The sequence below is a fragment of the Schistocerca piceifrons genome, chromosome 3 (assembly GCF_021461385.2).
Source record: "Schistocerca piceifrons isolate TAMUIC-IGC-003096 chromosome 3, iqSchPice1.1, whole genome shotgun sequence".
NCBI classification, from domain to species: domain Eukaryota; kingdom Metazoa; phylum Arthropoda; class Insecta; order Orthoptera; family Acrididae; genus Schistocerca; species Schistocerca piceifrons.
The window spans coordinates 225,765,610-225,779,911 of NC_060140.1; the positions used below are offsets into that span (position 1 = coordinate 225,765,610).

At 43.7% G+C, this 14,302-nt stretch overlaps 2 non-coding genes across 2 annotated transcripts; one reads left to right on the plus strand and one right to left on the minus strand.

Annotated features, from left to right (window-relative positions):
• Window positions 1-1,123: 1,123 nt before the first annotated feature.
• Trnat-ugu lies at window positions 1,124-1,197 on the minus strand. Its single transcript has one exon. It is a non-coding gene; the product is annotated as a tRNA-Thr (tRNA).
• A 1,841-nt stretch (window positions 1,198-3,038) lies between these two features.
• Trnat-ugu lies at window positions 3,039-3,113 on the plus strand. The gene has a single exon. It is a non-coding gene; the product is annotated as a tRNA-Thr (tRNA).
• Window positions 3,114-14,302: the final 11,189 nt, after the last annotated feature.

Below are 14,302 nucleotides of genomic sequence, written 5' to 3' on the forward strand. Positions count from 1 at the left end.
TGATGTTTACGGTTAACAATCTGAAAGTGAAGTGACGGCTGATCGCATTGCACGGACATTTATACTGAGCCATAGTTCGCAGTTTGGCAACGGTTGCGCCACAGTCGGGTGAGTAATGCAATTGTGAATAGTCCCCTAACGAGATTTTAATACCATTCCGCCTCCCTCAAAACCTGTGGCGGGTAGAATACATTTTGTAAAAAAAAAAAAAAAAACCTTAATTTGGCGTAATGAAAGAGTTGGTGCACATTTCGTATCGATATGATGCGTCCTTCTCGGATCATTCTTAATAAATCGGGAGTTCTTCCCCAATTTTAATTTTTCTCGATTTCAGCGCCATGTGTCAATGGTTTAAAAAATGTTTCAGACACAACTTGATTATTTTTTTATGGAGAATCAGAATGTGCAATAACAAATAGGTGTTTCCTTTTCAGATTTAAAAGTTGCCCCCCGCTCCACCCAAGGGGGCGGGCGCTGGGGGCCACGTGTAGTCTCATTTGATGCCCCCTTTGAGCTTACGAACTTGCCTTACCCACTATTTTTACCCGATGTATAGTTTCCGAGATAATCATCCGAAACTTGAGATGGACCACGCTGTATAAACTGGTGCGAAAAAAATCACAACACCAAAATCGTATTGTGCGACATCTGGAAGATAATGTCTATTCAAATTTCGCAGTAGTTGCAAAAGGGTGGCGACAGTATCGGCACTATGAGGATGCAAATCATGTTTGCTCTAAATATACCCTGTAACGAAAAATTCAAATGGCTGTAAGCACTGTGGGATATAACATCTGAGGTCATCAGTCCCCTAGACTTAAAACTACTTAAACCTATCTAACCTAAGGACATTACACACATCCATGCCCGAGGCAGGATTTGAACCTGCGACCGTAGCAGTAGCGCGGCACCGGACTGAAACGCCTAGAACCGCTCTGCGACAGCGGCCGGCTACGCTATAACGGTCGTGAGCATTAGTTACCTTTGAGATTGGACGTGTTGAGTTGACGTTGGTCAAGAATGCCTTTAAGGTGACAAAAACTCCATTTACAATGAAATGAAATGAACACCCTTAGCTGCTTACAGGCGTTGACATACGTCAACGGGGACAGACGAAAATGTGTGCCCCGACCGGGACTCGAACCCGGGATCTCCTGCTTACATGGCAGAAGCTCTATCCATCTGAGCCACCGAGGACACAGAGGTTAGCGTGACTGCAGGGATTTATCTCTGGCACGCCTCCCGCGAAACCCACATTCTCAATGTATTGTCCCGCACTACACTCGTAGTGCCCCCGCCCATTATACTCATTACTCGCGGTGCGTTGCCGATGCCCGTAAGAGTTCGGACACTGTTTGTGCAATGGCACAGGAGAAGAAGATGGTCAAGTGGCCGGTGAGCCACTCTTATATATACACTAATGGCCATTCAAATTGCTACACCACGAAGATGACGTGCTACAGACGCGAAATTTAACCGACAGGAAGAAGATGCTGTGATATGCAAATGATTAGCTTTACAGAGCATTCACACAAGGTTGGCGCCGGTGGCGACACCTACAACGTGCTGACATGAGGAAAGTTTCCAACCGATTTCTCATACACAAACGGCAATAGACCGGCGTTGCCTGGTGAAACGTTGTTGTGATGCCTCGTGTACGGAGGAGAAATGCGTACCATCACGTTTCCGACTTTGATAAAGGTCGGATTCTAGCCTATCGCGATGGCGGTTTATCGTATCGCGACATTGCTGCTCGCGTTGGTCGAGATCAAATGACTGTTACCAGAATATGGTATCAGTGGGTTCAGGAGGGTAATTCGAAACGCCGTGCTGGATCCCAACGGCCTCGTATCACTAGCAGTCGAGATGACAGCCGTCTTATCCGCATGGTTGTAACGGATCGTGCAGCCACGTCTCGATCCCTGAGTCAACAGATGGAGACGTTTGCAAGACAACAACCATCTGCACGAACAGTTCGACGACGTTTGCAGCGGCATGGACTATCAGCTCGGAGACCATGGTTGCGGTTACCCTCGACGCTGCATCACAGACAGCAGCGCCTGTGATGGTGTACTCAACGACGAACCTGGGTGCACGAATGGCAAAACGTCATTTTTTCGGATGAACCCAGGTTCTGTTTACAGCATTATGATGGTCACATCCGTGTTTGGCGACATCGAGGTGAAGGCACATTGGAAGCGTGTATTCGTCATCGCCATACTGGCGTATTACCCGGCGTGATGGTATGGGGTGCCATTGGTTACACGTATCGGTCACCTCTTGTTCGCATTGACGGCACTGTGAACAGTGCACGTTACATCTCAGATGTGTTACGACCCGTGGCTCTACCCTTCATTCGATCCCTGCGAAACCCTACATTTCAGCAGGATAGCGCACGACCGCATGTTGCAGGTCCCGTACGGAGCTTTCTGGGCACATAAAATGTTCGACTGCTGCCATGGCCAACACATTCTGCAGAACTCTCACCAATTGAAAACGTCTGTTCAATGGTGGCCGAGCAACTGGATCGTCACAATACGCCAGTCACTACTCTTGATGAACTGTGGTATCGTGTTGAAGCTGCATGGGCATCTGTACCTGTACACGCCATCCAAGCTCTGTCTGACTCAATGCCCAGGCATATCAAGCCCGTTATTTCGGCCAGAGGTGGTTGTTCTGGGTACTGATTTCTCAGGATCTATGCACCGAAATTGCGTGAGGATGTAATCACATGTCAGTTCTAGTATAATATATTTTTCCAGTGAATACCCGTTTATCATCTGCATTTCTTCTTGGTGTAGCAATTTTGATGGCCAGTAGTATATATATATATATATATATATATATATATATATATATATATATATAAGAGTGGCTCACCTGCCACTTGACCATCCTCCTCTTCTCCTGTGCGAATGCAGAAACAGCGTCCGAACTCTTACGGGAATCGGCAACGCGCCGCGGGACAATACGTGGAGAATGTGGGTTTCGCGGGAGACATGCCGGAGATAAATCCCTGCAGTCGCGCTGTCCTCTGTGCCCTCGGTGGCTCAGATGGATAGAGCGTCTGCCATGTAAGCAGGAGATCCCGGGTTCGAGTCCCAGTCGGGGCACACATTTTCATCTGTCCCCGTTGACGTATGTCAACGCCTGTAATCAGCTAAGGGTGTTCATTTCATTGTAATTTCATTCTAACGAGCTGCTTGGTCACCGCTGGTATTATCTGTTCTTTCGGACATAAGAACAGATACCATCTTAGTAAAAAAAAAAAAAACCTCCATTATCAACATCTCACTGGGTTTGAACCAGATCGTAAAAAAATACTAAGAGAAGCTGGATGTTCCTTCTGTGATACTGCAGAAAGACGTGTCTGGAAAATAGAACGCTGTACATTGTTAATGGCAGCGGTGGTCACGGAAGAGTGGGGTCGCAAGAATACCGGGCTGCAGTGAGGTTCGTGGCACTGCCGAGAGGGAAGACAATAGTGCTGGCGTACCGTGCAGCAGCTGCTGCAGCGATTTGAGCACCAGTTGGCACTACAGTGAAACTACGAACTGTTGCAAAATCGGTTACTTGAAGGACAGCTCTGAACCAGAGGGCCTGTAGTATGCATTCCACTGACCCCAAACCCCCACCATTTACGACTTCAGTGGTGTCACGTGACAGCTCATCGGAGGGCAGGACGGAGGTCTGTTGTGTTTCCTGATGAAAGCTGGTTCTGTATCGGAGATAGTGATGGCCTTGTTTTGGTTAAGAGGAGACCACTCTGCTTGCTAGACGCACTGGATCTACACCTTGAGATATTGCCAGGAGCACTCTCGTGATTATCCCACCCACCCTGACTGGAAATTTGCACTTCAGTCTGGTGATTCCACCTGATGTTGCTGCCATTCATGAACAGCATTCCAGGGCGTGTTTTCCAGAAGGAGACGCTCTCCTATATACCTAACCCAGCAGTCTCTGCAGAGTGTCGACATGTTGCCTTGGTCTGCTCAATCATCAGATCTGTCTCCAATCTAGCACACATGGGAAATCATCGGACGAAAACTGCAGCGTCATCCACAAACAGCATACACCACCCCTGCATTGACCGATCAAGTGCAACAGGCGTGGAAACCCATCCCACAAACTGACATCCGGCACCTGTACAACACAACGCATGCAGATCTCCATGCTTGCATTCAACGTTCTGGCGATTACACTGGTGGCCGGCCGGAGTGGTCGAGCGGTTGTAGGCGCTACAGTCTGGAACCGAGCGACCGCTACGGTCGCAGGTTCGAATCCTGCCTCGGGCATGGATGTGTGTAATGTCCTTAGGTTAGTTAGGTTTAATTAGTTCTAAGTTCTACGCGACTGATGACCTCAGAAGTTAAGTCGCATAGTCCTCAGAGCCATTTTTGATTACACTGGTTATTAATATACCAGCGCTAGCTATACCCGGCGAACTTCGTTCCGCCTCTGAAAATATTTATATGGTATAGCTGACCCGGCAAACGTTGTTTTGCCATATAAATTATCCCTAGTGTATAAGAATAATATATACGTGTAACACAATATATACCCGGCGAACTTCGATGTATACGTGTAACACAGCAGCCGCTGTTGGTGGGAGTTCGTGACACAAACAATAACAATGGCCGAAAAGAATGTAGGGAGGGAAAAAAGGCGTAGGGGGAAGTCAGGCAGTATTGCCCACCATTAGTTCTAGCGTTTCTACGGTAGATCGCGCGGATTTAACAACTGCAGCCCAGACACTCGTCCATGAGCATACAAACATAGCGGCAATTTCGTGTCGAAACGTGTTCGCCAGCATTATGAATAAGGCCAAGCGCACACGCAGCAATTTTTATCGTACGTAAAAATATTGTACGATTAAATTCCTTTAGAGGAACAAAGGAGAGCATAGGAACTTCTTTGTTCTACTAAAAGAATTTGATCGTACGATATATTTCCGTACGATAAAAATCGATGCGTGGGCGCTAGGCCTAAATGTCTGTTTGGTGAATGACGCGTGCTACCTAGTTAAACTTCTCGGTCTAGTTACGTCGATTCAAAGAGGGATATTCGACTCGTTGCTTTTGGTACGTTTTCTTCAATTGCCTATCTATCGAATAGTGAAGGACTATCACCGGTAGACACCTGGCGGGGATAACTGATCAAGTGATAATTGATTAATTATCGACCGAGGTTGAAAATTATTAAATTACTAAAATAGCTATTAAAATAGGGATGGTGGTAGAATGGTGAAAATTTAGAATTGTGTGTATTTTTTAATGCCACATCATAAGAAATAAAAATAAAAAGCTCCGTCCAAAAAATAAGAAAAAACTTTTGGGGTGGACTACCCTTATCACTTAAGGGTATGATTCTCAGACCTGCCGAATATACGTGTAAAATTTCATCAGAATCGATCGAGCTGTTTCGGAGGAGTATGGCAACTAACACTGTGACACGAGAATTTTATATATAAGGATTTCACAATTGCATTGACTTATCTCGCGTTTACATTAATCTGTGACCTTACAGTATTAATCACTTAGCGGCCTAAGGCGCTGCAGTCCTGGACTGTGCGGCTGGTCCCGGCGGAGGTTCGAGTCCTCCCTCGGGCATGGGTGTGTGTGTTTGTCCTTAGGATAATTTAGTTTAAGTAGTGTGCAAACTTAGGGACTGATGACCTTAGCAGTTAAGTCCTATAAGATTTCACACAAATATGAACATTTTTTTGTTAATCACTTAAATATGTTACCTAGACAAAAGTGTTCCCGAAATTTCATTACTCTACATTAATTAGTTTTTGGTGTTGTGATTTCATTTCTTCGTGTATTTACTGTTACTACAGATTTGAGCCTGGGGAGGGGGGGGGGGGGGCGGGCTGTGGCCTGGCTGCATGCGTTGACATCTATAAATTCAACGTTGCGTAGCGTCGGAGGACGACGTTTCAGGACATGGTTTCTGCACTAAATGCGTATCTCGTCATACTCTACCAACCCTCGAAATTGGTCGGAGTCGTTTTCTCACACTCTTATGCAAGCGAAAATTTCAGATCTTCGCTAGGACTGTATGAGTTGAGGTGAATAAAATATTCTACAACTGTTTTTACATATAGTACTTGAATACAGTTGTTACGTACTGTAGCGTATAACGTTGGGGAGTTTTGCAGTTACAGATACTTCCTATTATCTCTGGACAATTCTTTCTGCTCTTATTCTAATTAATTAAATTCAAACATCATTTCTGAGTTTAGAATTTCATTTTTTTAAGCAACTAGCGGATTAAAACTAAGCTGTGCGTAATTAATCCAATTAAAGTTTTAATAAATTTCTGATGCAGCGTAATCCAGTATTCCAGTTGCAGCGTATTAAAATCAGACTTTTTGTGCCACGGCAATCAGCAGGATTCCCTTTTGGTGTCCGCGATTCGAATGCGAAAATAAAAAAAAGTCTCAGCGCAATTTATAACAGCTGATACCGTGTTATGTGCGTGAAGGAGAACTTTTGGCGAAAATGGAGGAAGGGAATACAATAAAGATAACGTAACTTCTAACTTCTTGTGGGCGTGACAGTTTGTGGAAAGGGTAATATGCGATGGAATCAGAAAAATTATGTTTGTCAAACAGATAACTGTTTAATTATTTTTAGTATAAATAAAGGATTTTGAGAAAAGATTCTGCATGTTTTCCTGTCGATGAAGGATTGGGTTCTTGTAACTTCTCCGGTGAATCATCGCTTTGTAGCGACTTGCGTAGGTTAGTGGAGAGTGAGGTGATACAATAGACCAGGTAGGTTACTAGAAAATGCCTCTCTTCTGACAAATGGTTTAAATGGCTCTTAGCACTATGGGACTTAACATCTGAGGTCATCAGACCCTTAGGACTTAGAACTACTTAAACCTAATTAACCTAAGGACAGCACACACATCCATGCCCGAGGCAGGATTCGAACCTGCGACCGTAGCAGCAGCGGACTGAAGCGCCTAGAACCGCTCGGCCACAATGGCTGGCGACAGGAAATGGAAGAAGCCCTTGAAAAGTAAACATATTACCTGTGTTCAAACAAAACTTCAGAACTTCGTTGTCATTTTGTTTTGTACGGAATACAAAAACCAACGCATATTTCTTACGTAATGTCAACGCGACGTTATTATTTTCAAACCAGACAGAAATTCTTTTATTTTCGTCAGTTGTTGATAGTAAGGAACAACACAGTCTACTTCATAATTATTGAGTTAGAGGTTTCAAAATAGTTTGCACAGAAATTCGAAATGTAAAATGAAAATTGTCATTGCAATCATGTAGTTAGAAAATTATGATTCTAAAAATAAATATTAGCAAATATTACTGTGCAATAAAGAAAGTTAAATAACTCAAAAAGAAACTGTTGTAAAATAATAGCTAATAGAAATATGATTGAATTTTCTTTTGCTGCGAAATTAGAAGTGTAACTTTGGCGCTATGAATGTGCGCTCGTGAAAGTCAAAAGGTTTCTCCTGTGTCTTGTAACGGAAATTTTATTTTTCTTTGTGTGTCCAGTCTCTAGCAGATGTATGTTGCGGAACGGAGCCGTGAGGGGTCCTGTTGATGGAAACTCGAACGCTGCAATGTTCTCTGGGTTATGTAATGTATCAGACGCCACCTGAGGGCTTCATTTTCAAGCCTGAACTAGTTTGCTCAGAATTACGCAACCACATCCTGAGGCAGTTAAAATACGCTTTGCGCAGTAGTCACACTATCACCCTGTTTGTAAGACATTCTCATAGCCGTAACACGGTTCCACACCACTCCAACGATGCAAGATTACTAAATAGCAACACATTCACGAAAACTACGCATCGGTTCCCACCAACTGCTGGCGGTACAGCGTTGACAACACAGGTGCTCGAAAATTTCCATTTTCCCTGCATCACATTGTATCTTCAACTCACTGAGCAAGTCAGGGAGAGAAGATGTTTGCTTTATTGACCAATTTTTAGACAACATATCACATCTTTTTTGTTTTTCTTTTATTTTGATTATTTTTTGCATATCTGCAAACCGAGTGAAAGCCATCACGTCGTCCTCTTAGCTCGACTTATTGATTCAACGAACTGTGCAGGCGTACCTGACCTGTGTAGCGCGGTTCGTTCATGATTGCGAAAATGCTTTGGCAAGTTTCCAGTAACCTTCAGAGATGTGGCGTCAGACGGGCTGCATACGTCGCAGGTGCGCCCAATAGTTTGCCCAGGTCATCTGTCTTGCGGCACGAGCTGGTGGGCATAACTTTAGGACACACGTCTTGCTGTTTACTGTCGCAGCCTGCGGCTGATGGCGACGAAAAACTTCTGCTTCAGGTGAGGTGAAGTGAAAGAAGGAGATGGTGGAGACCACTATTCACCAGGCAACGTCTAACGATTTGGTATGTCGGAGTCTCTTTATCAGAGGTCGGCGGACTGCGGTTCTCAGCCGTATTTTATAATAATATACGTCTAGCAACTAACAGCCTAATCCAGAAACATCAACTAACGATACGAGCTTCTTAAGAGTGCTGTTTTTCTGCTCAGTGGTAAGCAGAAGTACTTACAGAGGCAGTAATATTTTAAGATGTGCTCGGTCTAAGGCGCTGCAGTCATGGACTGTGCGGCTTATCCCGGCGGAGGTTCGAGTCCTCCCTCGGGCATGTGTGTGTGTGTTTGTCCGTAGGATAACTCAGGTTAAGTAGTGTGTAAGCTTAGGGACTGATGACCGTAGCAGTTAAGTCCCATAGGATTTCACACGCATTTGAACATTTTTTAAGATGTGCTTAATATTAATTGACGTTGGTGTATTCGGCCGTGAGCCGATTAAAGCTGGCCGCTTACCTTAGGGATAGAGCGATATGTAGCGCGGCAACTGCGCTGTTTGAGGATGTGACGAAGGGATTGTGTTATTGTTTATGACTTTTTCACAGAAGAGCCAAAAAAACTTGTACACCTGCCTAAATCGTGTAGTGCCCCCGCGAACACGCAGAAGTGCCGTAACACGACGTGGCATGGACTTGACTAGTGTCTGAAGTAGTGCTGGAGGGAATTGACACCATGAATCCTGCGGGGCTGACCATAAATCCGCAAGAGTACGAGGGCATGGAGATCTCTTCTCAACAGCACGTTGCAAGGCATCCCAGATATGCTCAAGCAGAAGTGTTTAAACTCAGAACAGTCCCCGGAGCCACTCTGTAGCAGTGTCGCATTGTTCTGCTGGAAATGCCCAAGTCTGTCGGAATGGACAAAGAACATAAATGGATGCAGGTGATCAAACAGGATGCTTACGTACGTGTCACTTGTCAGAGTCGTATCTAGACGTATCAGGGGTCCCATGTCATTCAAACTGCATACGCCCCACACCAATGCAGAGCCTTCACCAGCTTGAACAGTTTCCTGCTGACATGCAGGTTCCGTGGATTCACGCGGTTGTCTCCATACCCGTACACGTCCATCCACTCAATACAATTTGAAACGAGACTCGTCCGACCAGGCAAGAGTTTCCAGTCACCAACAGTCGAGTTTCGGTGTTGACTGGCGCAGGTGAGGCGTAAAGCTTCGATACCTGCAATTATCAATGGTGCATGAGTGGGTCTTCAACTCAGAAAACCCATATGGCTGATGTTTCGTTGAATGCTTCAAACGCTGACACCTTCTGGTGGCCAAGCACTGAAATCTGCAGCAGTTTGCGGAAGGTTGGCACTCCTGTCACATTGAACAATTCTCTTCAGTCGTCGTTGGTCTCGTTTTAAATCTATATCGTCAAACGGTAACTTGTATCTACAAACGAGGAAATAGTGTGATATTTCAGGTGACCCACTGAAGATGCCATGTAATTAAGCCGAAAAACGTCTCGACGCGCAAGATAAACAAAAAAACTTAATGTACAGCATGCAAAAGGTATTTTTATTTTGAACTACTGTAATTGATATACAGCTGCTGTGAAACTCGCCAGCTCAAGAAATCTGAGATTCAAAGCATTTAGCAAACATTTGTGATTGTGTCTCATATTCTGTTACGCATTTAAATATAAGTACAGCTACTGTTATGAAGCCGGCCAGCTGTGGCCGGGCGGTTCTAGGCGCTTCAGTCTGGAACTGCATGACCGCTACGGTCTCAGGTTCGAATCTTGCCTCGGGCGTGGATGTGTGTGATGACCTTAGGTTAGTTAGGTTTAAGTAGCTCTAAGTCTAGGGGACTGATGGCCTCAGATGTTAAGTCCCATAGTGCTTAGAGCCATTTTTGAACTGTTGTTAATCACTAAATCATGCACTCACACAGATAACAACAACACGTCAGGCAACAGCGTCACATCATCACTAAATCATGCACTCACACAGATAACAACAACACGTCAGGCAACAGTGTCACAACATTGGGTCGCTGATGGCGGCAGCAATATCAAACGGAAAACAGTCGACACATAGTGTTCCAGATGTTGTCAACCTTTAATGATGAGAATTAGGGGCTGGTGCTCAACGTATTTGCCTTTACTATATCTGGTCTATCAGCGACTATTTTCGTAAGTTGCCAACTGATAATAATATCGGTACAAATGCAGCCCACAGGTGCTGCCCCACAATGTCAGTACGGGCTTTTGAACAAAACCGTTTGACGACCACTGCTGTATATTGTTCCTAAAGTCACGGCACGGAACCTATTATTGCAACAACGTTTGTAATTTAAATGCACTCCCTGACTAAAAAAAAAAAAAAAAAAAGCTAAGCACTTGTTGCAAGAGGAAGAAGTGAAATATAAACTTGCGTTGTAAAGTCATATGGTTTTATTTCAGTGATTATAAAATCAAGCTAAATGAACAACGGAACTTGAAACATGAGGACGCTGCTGCTGCCTTTTCAGTGGGAAATCCTACCCCCATGAGCCTGAATGGATGCACTGATTTTGCTGGGAAGTGTGTCTTACACCCATTGTATCCTCTCCTGAGGTGCGTTGAGCCACAGCTGCTGTAACTGTTTGTGGAGGTCGTCGGCTGAAGTTGCAAGGAGCCAGTAAGAGATGGTGTATGAGCTGTTAGCAGTGTACGTGTTTACGTGTTCCATTGCAATGGTCAGGTTTGCCGAATGCTTCTGAAAGTAGTCAGATTGCTACAGGGTATTGTTAGTGGTACAAGCGTGGTGGTAATTTTAACCGTGGTTTGCGGGCCAAGCCGCCTACTCTTATTTAAACGATTTTAAAAATGTAGTATTGGCGAGAATTAATCCGGGTTCGATATCAAACGATTCCTGATGAATCGTCACGTAATTTGCCTAGCGAACTGCACATCTCCAAGAGTCCGTGGATTCCGGTCGCGGCCGCGAGAGGGAGTTTCCACTGAGTCATGAAACCTGCAAAGAGAAGAAGAAAGGAACATTTCAGGATGCGGAAAATTAAGCAGAGTGCTAAGACAAGAACTGAGAAGCTTCCCCACAGAACTGGCAAAGAAAGTAATGTGTGAAAGGAACACTACGTAGAAGAACTGGCAGTTTATTGGAGTACGTGTTAAAAAATCATGGAAATTACTGTAGACAGAAGAAACTGCATAGGAAGACAGAGATTGGAACATACAGAGTGGTCCATTGATAGTGACCGGGCCAAATATCTCACGAAATAAACATCAAACGAAAAAACTACAAAGAACGAAACTCGTCTAGCTTGAAGGAGGAAACCAGATGGCGCTATGGTCGGCCCGCTAGATGGCGCTGCCATAGGTCAAACGGATATCAACTGCGTTTTTAAAAATAGGAACCTTCATTTTTATTACATATTCCTGTAGTACATAAAGAAATATGAATGTTTTAGTTGGACCACTTTTTTCGCTTGGTGATAGATGGCGTTGTAATAGTCTTAAGCATATATGTACGTGGTATCACGTAACATTCCGCCATTGCGGACGGTATTTGCTTCGTTATACACTACCCGTTTTAAAATGGACCGTTTACCAATTGCGGAAAAGGTCGATACCGTGTTGGTGTATCGCTATTGTGATCAAAATGCAAAACGGGCGTGTGCTATGTATGCTGCTCGGTATCCTGGACGACATCATCCAAGTGTCCGGACCGTTCGCCGGATAGTTACGTTATTTAAGGGGCTCCGGAAAGGCTCAAAATCATGAAAAGTTCAATTTTTACTTTTTTGCGTTTTTTCAATCTGCAGACTATTACCTTTTAATAGATATATAATTTATTCAATTCCGAAGACCACAACTATTTTTAAATTTTTTTTGAAATGTGTTCTACATGGGCGTGACCCACTGTGGCGCTGTTAAACTGCTGTCAAATTCTGTTATTATTAACGTCCGTGTTCATCAGGTACATTTTAGTGATGTGAGATAAAGTATGTGTTGTGGCTAACCTGTGATGGTTCAATATATATCGCTGGTGTGATTGTCGATTGTTTCATGTTTATTTACTCTGTCGTTATCTCGAAAATATTCGTAATTAATTCTGTTTCTTGAGTCTCTGTTTTGTTGAAGTATAATAATGAGTAAAAGTAAAGTTATTAGAAATCCTCTGAAGGCTTTTAAGAAAAGGAGAAATGTTGGAAAGCCAAAGGTATGTGTTATTACTGTAAACAATAAAGATGATAACCAAGTGAGTGAACCCAACCTCTCAAGTACACCTGCCCATAGCAGTCAAAGTGGGAAAGAAAATACTTCACAGAAGAAGCTTGGTTCAATGAGTGAAAACTATGAATGTTTTATGGGCGAATCGGATGTAAATGAAATATTTGATATGTCGGTTCTCAAAGGCATTTTTTCAAACTGTGTAAGATGTATTCATCGTAGTGAAGTTGGTCTGGAACTCTCCATAATAAAGCACGTAGGACTTGCTAGTGAAATACAACTGAAATGTGATAAGTGTTCATACATGACCACCTTTTGGAATAGTGTTGCAGTAACTGCAACTGAAGAAAATGGTAGCAAAATCTACGAACACAACAACGAGCGATGCTTGCTTTAGACAAGGAACGCTTCGGGCTGCAGACAGGGCTGTAAAGAGTCTAGAAATACAAGCAAGAGTAAACAGGAGGAGGAACAAGAGGAAGCTGGAGGAGGAGTTTGCAGAGGATGAAGATAATCCATCCTATGGACCTGGAATGCACTAAAAAGTTAATCCAATCTTTGTCGCTCGATTCCCAAAACTTTTATTTTCTCATACCAATTACATATTTTCTAAGGATCTTCCAAACATATTTGTTTCAAACTTCCAGTAAATGTTACACAGTACCTTCTGCATAATTTAACACAGCCTTTTTCCAAAAAACTGTATATTTTTGAATATATAAATAAAAAATTGCAAAAAAATGTTGTGAATTTTCATTACAATTGAAAAAAGTCATCTTTAATAACTGAACTAAAATTTTGTAAAATCCCTGTGTTAAGTTGTAGCCCATATTCCAATAAATAATCTGTAAGAAGTTCAACTTCCTACCTCAAATACTTTGTGAGGAAAGATGTAATTTATAAGCGATATTTTAACATTGCAAGTATAGGGCGTTCCGGAGCCCCTTAAGGAAACAGGAAGTGTTCAGCCACATGTGAAACGTCAACCACGACCTGCAGCAAATGATGATGCCCAAGTAGGTGTTTTACCTGCTGTCGCGGTTAATCTGCACATCAGTAGCAGAAAAATTGCGCGAGAATCGGGAATCTCAAAAAAAGTCGGTGTTGAGAATGCGACATCAACATCGATTGCTCCCATACCATATTTTTATGTACCAGGATTTGCATGGCGATGACTTCGAACGTCGTGTACAGTTCTGCCACTGGGCACAAGAGAAATTACGGGACGATGACAGATTTTATTGCAAGCGTTCTATTTAGCGACGAAGCGTCATTCACCAACAGCGGTAACGTAAACCGGCATAATATGCACTATTGGGCAACGGAAAATCCACCATGGCAGCGACAAGTGGCGACTTCGGCGGGTTAATGCATGGTGCGGCATTGTGGGAGGAAGGATTATTGGCCGCCATTTTATCGATGGCAATCTAAATGGTGCAATGTATGCTGATTTCCTACGTAATGTCCTACCGATGTTACTACAAGGTGTTTCACTGCATGACAGAATGGCGATGTACTTCCAACATGATGGATGTCCGGCACATAGCTCGCGTGCTGTTGAAGCGGTATTGAATAGCATATTTCATGACAGGTGGATTGGTCGTCGAAGCACCATACCATGGCCCGCACGTTCACCGGATCTGACGTCCCCGGATTTCTTTCTGTGGGGAAAGTTGAAGGATATTTGCTATCGTGATCCACCGACAACGCCTGACAACATGCGTCAGCTCATTGTTAATGAGCCGGCCG